Source organism: Vigna unguiculata, chromosome 3, assembly GCF_037176805.1.
Source record: "Vigna unguiculata cultivar grain cowpea cultivar isolate G323 ecotype 2 chromosome 3, ASM3717680v1, whole genome shotgun sequence".
NCBI lineage: Eukaryota > Viridiplantae > Streptophyta > Magnoliopsida > Fabales > Fabaceae > Vigna > Vigna unguiculata.
Window position 1 is genome coordinate 19,469,026 of NC_140794.1, and position 11,399 is coordinate 19,480,424.

The 11,399-nt window shown below is 34.9% G+C and overlaps 1 pseudogene; it reads right to left on the reverse strand.

The window, feature by feature from the left end:
- Positions 1-6,151: 6,151 nt before the first annotated feature.
- LOC146887558 (uncharacterized) lies at positions 6,152-8,583 on the reverse strand (annotated as a pseudogene).
- Positions 8,584-11,399: the final 2,816 nt, after the last annotated feature.

Below are 11,399 nucleotides of genomic sequence, written 5' to 3' on the forward strand. Positions count from 1 at the left end.
GTCCATCTTAAGACGGTTCCCTCTTTAATTAAGTGCGCAAGATATAATTTGATGTTTAAAATATTTGTTGTTCCCCAAAAAATCAAACAAAATAAAAAAAACACATACGAAAATAATAAATATTAAAAACAAATTTTTTTTATATGTTTTTAGCACGACAAGGATTGTACCTCGCTCCTACGTATTTCCATTTGGAAAATCAAGGATAACGTATTTCTTTATACAAATATTTGTTGTTTGATATTATTATTATTATTTATTTTATTTTAGATTTTTATATATATATTTTTTATTAATATCAAGAGAACTCGAGATTCTACATGATAAAAGATTTAGTTATCAAATAATCCTAGACTTGACATGATATTAAAAATAATTTTATAATTTTTTATTGTTATCAATTTTTTTTAGAAAAAAAGAATTAAAAGCCTACGAAGGAGTGTTTTGATTACCAAGCAAGTTCGAGACTTGACATGATATGCAATACTTATATCAAAGAAATAATATAATTTTTTATTTTTATTTTTATTTATTATAATTTTTTTAGAGAGAATTAAAGCCTACGAAAAAAACCCTTTTAATTACCAAGATTGACATTCCAAATAGAAGGAAAGAGAAGGGTTGAGCATATCAATGACAAACCCAAACCCAAAATCATCTAACATCTGGACCCCAAACCCCCAAACACATTTAGTCATACAACATGTCAATCGATCATACATTTGATATTATAAGAGAATCTAAGCAGTACATGAATAATATTAGGAGCAAAGATAATTTACCTTAAGGTGACGCCTTTTGTGTGTGTGTTCTAGTAATAAAAAAGGAGAGGGGTTTTTCTATTTTTTTTTCTGTGTCCTGCATTGCAGAAGTTTTGTGCTTATATAGGCACCTTGTGGTACCACATAAATCTTATTCCTTAATTATAATAAAATATATGAGGAAGGAATTGGTCTCGATGAAACATATTATAGAAATTAAAGGGTAGCATAATATATAGTGTATTGATTATAATTATTAACAAAATATTGTCTGTAACTACTAGAATCATATATTTTTCGGTACATGAAGACCCTGATCAAATTATAACATATTATTCATATAATTGATTCTAATTATTATCAGAAACATTTTCTTCTAATTATTAAGATCGTACCTTTCTCTAAAAAGCATTATTATTGAGAATATTTGCTTCTAATTATTGAAATGATACCTTCTCTGACTGCAAAAATCAATGAGACACATCACATAAGCATAAATTCAAGATATTTTTTTGAATCATTATGAACAAAACTGCTCCTAATATTATACTCTTCTCTAAAAAGAAGAAATCATAAAATGTCCTTTTCTGACAGGTCATGTATGAAGTGTAAATAGCAAACAATGGGGTGAAAATATGTACAAAACATTTGGCCTCATGAAAAGTGTGTGATAATTAAAAAATAAATTAGATTCTCCCTTCTTTTTTTCTTCTTTTTTTTCCATAGTAGAATTAAAGTTAAAAAACTTACCATCAAACAAAACATTTTTTTAATTTTTTTATTATTATTTATATTATATGTATATATATTTTAAAAAAATGTATTTACCCGGACGAAATTGGGTGTTGACAGCATGGTTATAGGTTCAAAACTTGGTACATGCGAATTAAGCTTTCTTTTTGCCAAATTGTTTTTGGCATGAATGTGAAAGGCTATGGAAACCCTAGTGTTCCAAGTGCAGCCAAAGGAGTTGGGAAAATAACCAATAATGGTCATTGAATAACCATTAAGTTTTTGTTTTTGTGGAGTAAAGGGTGATGAAGGGGTAGTAATTTAGAGAGAGAAGGGAATTAAAGGATAATGAAGGACTGCAGTTTTGTGTGGGGTTTGGGCAGAGATTTTCCAGAGGATTCGAGTTGCTTGCAGATAGGGTTAAGAGTTATTGGTTGGAAAGGCCAGCGAAGGCTATTGGAGATCAAGCAAAAAGTGTGAATTGTCATTGGGCAATGATTTCCAGGTAAGGGGAGCTGCTCCTATATGTTTTGATTCGTGTATAATGTGTGAGTTTTGCCATGAGCTAATTGCATGAAATCTCACCCTTTTTATGCTGTTTTTCGCAAGTTTCTGGGTTTTCGCTCAAAAATCGTCTGACGATCATGAGTGTACTACCAGGCGACTCATCTATTTCTACCCAGTTTTCTGGGTTCTAGTTTGAACCGCCTGGCGGTGATGAACTATCACCAGGCTGCGTGACGTTGTTCTGGACTGTTTTTGTGTTGTTTGGTGCATAAGTCATTATGACTTCTGGAATTGGTTGGTGTATATCGTGTTTGATGATTAATACTATAACGGAATGAAATTGGATTGTATAATAAAGCCTTGGAGCAAGGGTGTGTGGGTGATCATTTAATTAAGATGGGGTTGTGAGAGGTTAATTAGGAATTAATCCCAGCATCTAAATTGTTAATTACTCATGGTAATATTTTATGCATTTTATTTTTTGGATGTGCGTATGAAAATTCGGCCTAGTTGTATGGTGAGACGGGGTTGAGGAAGATTAAGGATTTTTTTTTTCGCACAAAGGAGAAAACTGGGAAATTCCCAAAATCTGATACGCCACCTGGCGGTGTTTTTCCAGCTTAGCATTTTGATAGTGCTGGAAATCGAGAGTTGGGTATTGGTCATTGATATAAATTTGGATGGACGAGAATATTGTGCTTAAGCCGTGAAAATTTGGAATGCAGAAATAAAAAGATTATAAAGATGTGCTCATAGTAGGGTGTGTGAGTGTTAATGTGGATCTAGAATTTAAAACAGAATGAAGGATAAGTGTAATTGGGATTGTAGGAACTAATTGGATAACTATAATATGGTAGGTTAAGGTATCCACCATAATTTGTGTAACTTAATTGGAAGGTATTTGAGTGAAAAGTTTTGGTACCATTATAGTGTAGTAGAAGTAGGTTGTCTGATTTTTAGATATTGAATTGGGAGTATTTTCATAAGCGTGACTGAGTCATTATACAATGCTAGAGTACTTGGGGAATCATGGATCTCGAATAGAGGAATTTGTGAATGTGAGTTATAGGTAATTGAACCATGTGAGGGTGACAGGGTACTAAGAATTAGACCTTGATTGCTGGGTTTACATTACTACTTTTGGAAGCATTTTGGATTGCAGGACAATCAGGTTTGGGTGCTAAAAACCAACAGCATCTCGCTACTGGTATGGCGCCTGACATCACACAGGGGTCCGCCAGGCGATAAAATATCAGGGATGTTCCCTGGAACGCGCGGTGCTTGGCGATAAGAAGTGACCCGCCAGGCGATAGACCCTAAGATAGTGGGTCTGGAAGCAGCCTGGCACCTGGCGACAATGGTGTCCCACCAGGCGGTCTGCGCAAGATTTTTGCCTAGCGGCACTTAGGCAGCGCCACGCGATAACGCTATAGGCAGTGGGTCTTCTTTCATGCGTTTGTGTGTTGTGATGTGAGACTTCGATCAGGAGATGTTATGCCATGAGCGGGTAAGTTCATGGCTGGTGGTGAACATGTGATGATATGGCAGGGAGGTTCATATCCTGATACTCTCGAGTGGGGATACGAGCGGGGAGGTTCGTATGTTCCATACTCACACTGGAGATGCTGCGAGCGGGGAGGTTCGTGGCTGGTGGATCACGTGTTTTAGACTACGGGCGGGGAGGTCCGTAGAGTTGGACTACGAGCGGGGAGGTTCATAGAGGCAGGACCACGAGTGGGCAGGTTCGCGGGAGCATTATTTGTGTGACTTGCATGTTAAAAAGCCTTGAGGTATTAAGGTCTTGGCCAAGAACTAAATAGGATAAAATAGCTAAGTGTATCTTGATTTTATTAACCTATTTGTTAATTATTTATGAGCTCACCCTTTTTGTTTGTGTTTGGCGATGATCGTGTGACTTTTCACACGGGAGTAGATGATATTCCAGGTGATACTATTGACGCATAGCGATAGAGAGGGCTAGCATGAGACTTCTAAGCTTGGGATTTGATAACGTTTTTTTTTGTTTTTGGGAACTTGTAATGAAATTATTAAACTGGATTATTTAATTTGAGGCACGTTGAACAAATTTTCAAATTTTTCTGCATTTGGGAATAATAAAATTATGACGTTTATTTTTCCATTATTATTTATTTATTTTAATTAAGTAATTTTCAGTAGGGACATTACACTAAACCTATCCACAACCAAAAATAAATAAAGTCAAATCCCCTTTGGGTCTTGGGTAGACCAAAGATGAAATCCATTCTAATGTCTTCCCATGGGGATAAAGCAATGAGGAAGGATGTATAAACCATGAGGCAGAGTCTTAGCCTTGGCATGCAAGCATGCAATACACTTATGACAATGTCTTTGAACTTCCTTTCTCATGTGGGGCCAATAGAATTTTTCTTAAAGAATGTTTAGAGTTTTATCAACTCCAAAATGGCCCATGAGACCTCCCTCATGTGACTCCTTGATGAGGAGCTTCCTTTGGGAACCTTGAGGCACACACAACTTACCCTCTCTAAACAAATATCCCTTTGACACATAGTAACCCCCTCGAGCCTTCTTTTGACAACTAGCAAAAATGGAGGAAAAGAAACCATCTTGATCATACATCTCTCCCATGTGATCAAAACCAAGAATTTGTGGTTCGAGTTTTGAAAAGAGGTTGTGCCTTCTAGAAAGAGCATCGACCACAACATTTGATTTTTCTTTCTTATATTTGATCACATAAGGGAATTGTTCCAAATATTCCATCCACTTTGCATGTCTCTTGTTCAACTTGTGTTGACCCCTCAAATATTTAAGTGAGTCATGGTTACTATGAATGACAAACTCCTTGGAAACTAGATAGCGCTCCCAAGTTTGAAGAGACCTCACTAGAGCATACAACTCTTTATCATAGGTAGGGTAGTTAAGAGTGGCAAAATTGAGTTTTTCACTAAAATAGGCAATGAGGTGTTCCTCTTGTAACAAAACTCCTCCTATCCCTACACCATTAGCATCGCATGCTATCTCAAAAGTCCTTGCAAAGTTTGGGAGAGCTAGAATGGGTGCACTGGTAAGTTTCTCTTTAAGTTGCTTGAAAGCCAACTCTTGTCTCTCTCCCCACACAAATTTCACATCCTTTTTCATCAACTCATTGAAGGTGAAGCTATACTTGAGAAGTTAGGGACAAATCTCCTATAAAAGGATGCTAAACCATGAAAACTCCTAACTTCTCCTACATTTTGGGGAGTTGGCCAATCTTGAATGGCTTGGACTTTGGTGGGATCAACATGCATACCATGCTTGTTCACTATGAAACCTAAAAAGACCACATTATCTTCACAAAATGTGCACTTCTCTTTGTTTGAAAAAAGGTGATTGTCTCTTAAAGTGGAGATAATAACCTTCAAATGTCCTAAATGCTCATGAAACTCTTGCTATACACTAGGATGTCATAAAAGTATACAACCACAAATTTCTCAATGCAATCCCTAAGGACATGGTTCATTAATATCATGAAAGTGCTAGGTGCATTAGTTAAGCCAAAAGGCATCACTAATCACTCATAGAGACCAAATTTAGTCTTAAATGCGGTTTTCCACTCATCACCTTCTCTTATTCTTATTTGGTGATAACCACTCTTAAGATCTATCTTGGAAAATATGGTGGACCCATGCAACTCGTCTAATATGTCATCTAGCCTTGGAATTGGATGCCTATACTTAATGGTGATGTTGTTGATAGCCCTACAATCACAACACATTCTGCATTTTCCATCTTTTTCAGGGACTAACAACACGGGCACGACACATGGACTTAAGCTCTTTTGAACCCACCCATTGTCTAGCAAATCTTTCACTTGAGTTTCAATCTCCTTGGTTTCTTGGGGATTTGTTCTATAGGCTGGCCTATTTGGTAAGCTTGCCCCAAGAACAAAATCTATTTGATGTTCTATGCCCCTAATTAGTGGAAGACCTTTAGGGTCTTCTTGAGGGAATCATCATTAAATTCTTTCAAAATTTTTTGCAAAAGAAATGGATACTTGGGTTCTAGATTAGAAGATGTGCATGAAAGTGCTCCTTTACAAAAGAGGAGGTAAGAAGGTTGCTCACATAGGAGAGTTTTATTTAAAGTTCTCTAAGACAAATTCTTCTCCTTTCTCACACTCTAAGACAAATCCCCTCTTCATGAATGTATGTAGTGGGAGCTTGCTCCCCTAACTCTTTGTGCATGCTCTCTTCCTTTCTCTCTTCATCCCTTAGTTTCCTCATTTGTAATTGATCCTCAAACACTTTGGAAGGTGCTAAGGGATGAAGAACAAACTTCTTTTCCTTGTGGTGGAGAGTATTCTCATTGGTAAGACCATTGTGCATAGTTTTCTTGTCAAATGGCCAAGGTCTACCTAAGAGAATGTGACAAGCTTCCATAGGGATTATGTCACAAAGAACTTTATCCTCATAGTTCCCTATAGAGAGCTTTACCTCTACTTGTTGGTCCACATTCAAAGCCCCTCCTTCATTAAGCCATTTAAGTTTGTAAGGTTTTGGATGAGGTTTGATTGTGAGACCTAACTTTTCCACTAACCTAGTACTACAACAATTGCAACATGAGCCACTATCCACAATGAGAGAACATGTTTTATTTTAAACTTTACATCTTATATGAAAGATGTTCTCCCTTTGGTTTAGGACTTGAGGACTAGGTTGATTTTTAAGAAATCTTCTCATCATAAGGAAATCTCCCTCACAAGTAGTGGCAGATTATATAAGGAGCAGGGAGGGACCGTGGCCCCCCCAAAATATTTTTTATTTTTTTTAATTATATATATACTTTTGATTTTTTTTAATTATATATATTTTTTAAATTTTGAAATTTTTTTAAATTATAAGTAGTATATTTTAAAAATTATAGAAATTTAAATTATGTGTCTTTTTAATTTTTTTATAAAGCATAATATTTAATGTTAATAAAATATAAAATTAAATATAATAAAGAGTAAAAATATTTAGGTTTAATTATTTTTTTGTCTTTGTTTTTGTCAAAAAAATGTCAAATTTCGACTAAAAAATCAGAACCAAATTGAGACTAAATCAACTTGAGGGGACCAACTTACATTTTTGGAAACAAAAATCAAAAGAGTAATTAAAACAAATATTTTATTAAGATATTTTTTATTTTATTTCTCATTATCTTTTTAGGTTTTCACAAACTTGTACTCATCTTTCAGCCTCATATGTTTTCCTTTTTGTTTTTGAAGAAAAAAAGAAGTTAGACACAAACTCATTACTTTTGTTCTCATTTGTCATTTGTTTTCTTCCTTCCTTGAAGAAAAAAAGATAACTCTCTTGTATAACTTGATAATGAACTATTAGTTTAATAGTTATTAACAATATTTTTTATTTCATGAACCTTTGTATATTCAGTTATTTTATGAATATAGAAGAAAAAAATATTGTATTATGTGTTTTTTCAAACCGATTTTGTGACTTGATTATAATATATTTTTCTTTTAATAATTACGACTCTCAATTTCTCATTAGATTATGATAAATTATTTTTTAATATTAACTTTTTAAAAGTATATTGATGAAGAATAAAACCATAGATTCATTCTTTAAAAGTGATAGAAGAGAAGTTGTTGGTGAAGATGAAAACGAGATAAATTTTACTTCTTCACATATTTTGAATTATTGTACTAATGATCCAACCTAATGATCAAATTGTTTAGTTAGAGGAATTATTTTTTGAAGCATTATACTAATGATCCAATCTAATAATCAAATAATTATATTGTTTTGGCCCCTCCAAATTTTGTAGTCAAGATCCGCCACTACTCACAAGGGTAGGAATCTTGACCCTCACTCTGATCCTCACTTGCACTTTTCTTTTTCTCTTCTTCACTACTATATGCATCAACACCCCTTAGGATTATGGTCCTCTTGGAGGGGCATTGTGATGAGATATGACCTCTACCTTGACATTTAAAACACTTGATCTCATTTGTGCGTGTGAATGATGATAACCCCTTCTTGGGTTTTTCTTTTTCTTTTTCAAATTTTTTAGAGGGTTCCTCTCTTTTCACTTATTTTCCCTCCCTCTTGTAGTCTCTCTTGACATATCAATTTGAATGGTTATCTTTCAAACCTTTTCTCAAATGTTGTATCTCAACCTTAATGCAAATTTGTACCAAGTCATTTAAGTCTTGGTAGGGCAACAATTTCACTTTATCTCTAATGTTAAGATTGAGTCCACTTAAAAACCTTGAAATGTTGGTTTCCTCTCCATCTCTAATTCCCGCCCTCATCATATAGAGCTCCATTTTTTGTCTATACTCTTCCACACTCATGTTCTTTTTTTGAAGCTTTTGGAGTTTATCCATAAGCTCCCTATTGTAGATGGCAAGTATGTGTCTTCTTCTTAGGGCACTCTTTAGGTCGTTCCAATACTCTACTTGAGGGGAGTTGGAGAGTCTTCTTTCTCTCACTAGGGAAGTCCACCAATACATGGCATTCCCTTGGAAGCTTAAAGTGGCTACGGATACCTTTCTTTGCTCACTCACTTGATGGCATTCAAAAAGTTGGTCCACTTTCATTTCCCAAGTATGCCTATACATTTTCCTTCCTATGGAAATGAGAAAGGTTAACCCTAACTTCTCTAGGCTATTGGTGTTCACGCTCCCTTCTTGGCCTTCTAGGTCGAGGAGGTTGATAGTATTAGTTCAAAATCCTACTATCCTCCTTATAGTGTGTGAATTGTGTATTATGTTGGGAGTTTCTCCTTGAGTTTCTCACACTCTTACTCCTACTTTTTCTTTGTCTCAACTCCTCTTGAAATTTAACTTGCTTTGCATTATGTATCCTAAGCTCCTCCTCTAAGGTTGTAAGATATTCATCCCTTTCAACTCTTTCTTTTTCTTTTAAAATGGATTCTTGTCTTTGCCAAATTTTTAGTAACTTTAGTTCTTTAGCCAAGTGTTGTAAACTAGGCACTTCACTAAAATCACTACCAATTTGGTAAGATGGAGCCTTAGAAGAAGCTTTAGACATCTTAAAGTTTTTGAAACATGCTATACAACAAACAAACTTGTATTTCAAATTCTAATTCCTTAAGGGATTTTAAGAAGCAAAAGAACTTTGAATTCACTTCTAGAAAAGGGAAGAGAATCACTAAAGATTACTTAAAATTCAAGCCTTTCCTTGCCAAAGCTACCTCAAGCCCTCTTACACCTAACCTCTCAAAGGGAATTAGGTTTGAAAAGCAAGTAGACTCACACTAAACTACAAGCAAAAAGAAAACAATTAAGGAAAACAATTAAACAAAACTATGTGGCCTAACGGTGTAGTTAGAAGGCACTTTGGAACCTTCAAACCTCACCAACTAAAAAGGAATTTAATAAGAGATTAGAGGTTGAAGTTAGGAGATGGTATTGAGTACCTATGACTCCCCCAAGACACCTAACTTGGCCATGAATTACAAGTCCAAAGAAATACAAGATTACAAATCCAAAAATTGCAATACAAGCAAAGATGTTATGTATTCCTCTCCAAGTGTTTCACTCCGTTTTCTTCTTCTCTCCAACTCAAGCTTTGAGGTCCAAATAGGCCTCCAATGCCTCCAAGGGCTTCCTCTACTCTTGGCCAAATCTCAAAAGTTCCTACACCACATTATAATTCCAAAACCGAGAGTAGAATGCCAAGGATAAAGCAAATAAAGGCAAAAAATGAACAAAGCTCTTTAAAAGGAATTTTAGGATGAAAAAACTGAGTTAGGAAGGAGACAAGCAAGAAAATAAAGGCTAAGAAAAAAGGTTAGGCACACAAACGAAATACCTAAAGAAAAGCTCTAGAATAGATCACAAAAAACCAAAAAATACTAGAGTAGAAAATGATGTTTTTGTCTTTACAAGCCTTAAGCCAAAGGTGTACTATGGACACTCTTTTGTTTGCATCAAATGCATGAAGCTTGGCTATTGGACAGAGCACATATATCAAGTAAATTAGCCCACCAAATCAACATTATAGTGCTTACATGATTTTTGATGGTAGTGATCTCCTTTTCTACTTTTTCTTTTCACTTTTTGCTTTTGATTTTTTATTTTTTCTTGCTTTTGATGTACCCAATGTTGTGATTTTTTTTTGTCTCTTTATTTTCACATTTTCCAGCACCAACACACACCCCACTACCACACCAAATATGATTTTGAAAACACTTTTGGGTAGCTCAAAGGTTCAAAAAGCACAAAATAGAAGAAAAACCTACTAGAATCAAAATAGGACATAAAACTTAAAAAAACATAAAGGAAACTTAACTCTAGGAATTTGTCAATGGTCTAATGACAAATATGAACTCAAATATGTAAAGAAAAAGCACTCAAGGTGATATATGATGCAATTTTGAAAACAAAAAAGTATATTTTTGTGATTTTTGAAAGCTCAAAACTAGGAGAAAATGACATTAAAAGGACTAAACATGACTCTAGACAACATGGATAGATTTGAAAATAAAAATGACCCAACAAACATGATATGACCAAATGGTAACATGAAACAAGACTCAAAAAACACAAAAGCACACAAACAACATAAAATATGGAAGCCTAAGCATAAAAACCCATGAAAAACGCTGATGTTGACAAATATGACCTTTGCTGACTATTTTACTCAGAACTCTCTCCACAGAATGCCAAATGCATTCATTATTTTTTTGTTGGAAAGTAGACTCAAAGGACTTTCTTTTGAAATAGCCCACATTGCTGCTAGCACATTTTTTTTTGTGGAAAAGAAGTTGATTTGGAAACAAGACAAGAAAGAAAAACACATGAACACAAAGAATAAAAATAACATAGGTAAGGAACAAGAAACTTAGCTCTTGTAGAACCAAAGCTCTTGATACCAAATGATAGCCTCCTCCTCAAGCTAGTTTGGGCCAAAGATTGAAATGGTGACTTTGGTGGATGGTGGATTCGCAGAAGCTTGGTGTTGAGAGAAAGTGACTCTCGATTTTGGTGATTTAATGGTGGGATGAAGATTGTTTATGGAGCTCTAAGAGATGTTAGGCCAATTCTAGAGAAATGGGTGTTAGAGGGACCTCTTAGGATGCTCTAGCAAGCGACTAAGAGAAGAAGTATGAATCAAAAATAATTTTGGCAACATAACATTATCATTCTCAAAGTGAGAAATACATGGGGGACACCTCTATTTATAGATTAAGATGTTTGCAAAATGGTCCAAACCCTAAAATGCTAACATGCACAAAAACCATAAAAATACTATCTTGGTGAAGGAGAGCTTGACATGTGGCAATCCTCACTCTCACAAAATGAACCCCTCATATGTTGTCATGTGAAAAACTACTTTATGAAAAGTCTCTCCTATAGGATAATGACACATGGCCACTACCTTTGTAAGA